The following is a 2,017-nucleotide window of genomic DNA, read 5'->3' as shown; positions in this document are numbered from 1 at the left end:
ATAAAATAAAATAAAATAAAATAAAATAAAATAAAATAAAATAAAATAAAATAAAATAAAATAAAATAAAATAAAATAAAATAAAATAAAATAAATTTTCTCCCACATTTTTCCCATTTTTCAGTCAGGATCTGCAGGAAGAGGGGTCTGAACTGTCCCAGCATCCCCCCAAATCCATTCTGGGAGTGTTCTATCCCAAAAAAAAAAATCCAGATTTCCCTGGAATTAGCGGATTTCAAACCCCCGCGGCTGCCGGGAGCGGTTTTTATTTCCCGCCTGGTGTCGGGATGTGTTGAAATGTGAATTTTCCGCGCTCCTTCCGCAGGAAACTCAATTAAAAGCTCATTAAAAAAGCTATTTTCTCCCATCCCCGCCCGCAATAAACGAGGATTTAAATCCGCGGATATTTGACACCCGAATTGGGACAAAAAAAAGTTGGAAATCGGGAGCTGGAATCCAAATCCAGCCGGGAATTCCAAGATTTTCAGGTGTGGCACGTGAAACTGGGAGGAAAAAAACAGCTCAAAAATGACTTTTTTTTCCTCATTTTTCCCGGCGGGGTTTAAAGCAATTTATTTTTCATTTTTAGAGGGTTTTTCCTATCTTGGAATGCGGGAATTCCTTGGGGAAAAAGCGATTTTTTGGGAGGTTTGGAGCTTCCAGCCCGGCAAGAAAAGGGAATTGTGAATTTTTAATAAAAGCGGTGAGGGCAGGGATGGATTTTTGGGGATTTTCGCAGCCTTTTTTTGCTGCCAAACTCCCGATTTGAGATAAAACCTTGATAATTCCCTCTCGAAAAGCCGTTCCTCGCTGTTTTCCTGATTTCTTTCCCCCAAAAAATTGGGAATTCAGGATAAAAAAACGCACGGAGGGGGAGCCTGAGAAGCGGCTGGGAAACCAAAATTTGGGGTGGAATTGGTGAAAAAAGGGAGACAAAATAAATAAAAATAAATAAAAATAAATAAAATAAATAAAAACAGAATGAGGCGAGGTTTTCCCAAGGTAAAAATTCCTAAATTTCCTTGGATTAAGCCCAGAGGAAAAACCGGGAGAATTCCTGAGGGGCTTTTTTTTAACTCCCTGAGACCAAAACTTTCGAGTTTTGCCTCAAATCTCTGCGGATTTGTGGGAAGTCGCGCCCGGATTTTGGGGATTTTTAGGAATTCTGGGGGGAATTCCCATCCCAAAGGTGGGAATTACCCCGGAGGCTCCCAGATTTTTGGGGATAATCCCCTCCCTTCTGACATTTTGCGGCTCCCGATCCCAAAATCTCGGGAACTTTTTTACCAGGAGGGAAAAAATTCCTCACTTTGAGCTGGGAGAAATTCCAATTCCGCCGCATCCCTGGGATGGCCCCTCCCGGGTGGAATTCCCACCTCATTTCCACCCGTTTGGGATTTCTTTTTTATGGATTTTGTAACGTTCTTATTCTGATTTTGATGGATTTGGATGGATTCTTATTGATGATTTTGACGGGTTTTGATGGATTTGGGTGGATTTTGACTGAGATCAAAAGGAGAACAAACGCTCGGGAGCTTTTCCCAGCCAGGGGTGAGGAACAGATGGAGCCTCAGTGTCCCCGCTCCTGATCCCAGCTCCGGGAATTCCCAACCAATGGAATTGGATCCCATCCCAAAGGAATTTTCCCTTCCTTTGGGATATTCCAAGGGGAAATCTCTGCCTGGGAGGGGAACTTGGGGTCCTTTTTGCTGGTAATGAGAAACGCAGGAATCGCTGGTGGACACCTGGAAATCTGGGAATGGATTGGGATATGTGGGGTTTTTGGGATATGTGGGTTATATGGAATATGTGGGTTATTTGGGATGTGTGGATTATTTGGGATGTGTGGGGGTTATTTGGGATGTGTGTGGGTTATTTGGGATGTGTGTGGATTATTTGGGATGTGTGTGGGTAATTTGGGATGTGTGGATTATTTGGGATGTGTGTGGATTATTTGGGATGTGTGTGGGTTATTTGGGATATGTGAGTTATTTGGAATGTGTGTGGATTATTTGGG

Source organism: Parus major, unplaced genomic scaffold (assembly GCF_001522545.3).
Source record: "Parus major isolate Abel unplaced genomic scaffold, Parus_major1.1 Scaffold329, whole genome shotgun sequence".
Taxonomy (NCBI): Eukaryota; Metazoa; Chordata; class Aves; order Passeriformes; family Paridae; genus Parus; species Parus major.
The sequence above is the reverse complement of the archived record's forward strand: the minus strand, read 5'-3'. Positions refer to the sequence as shown.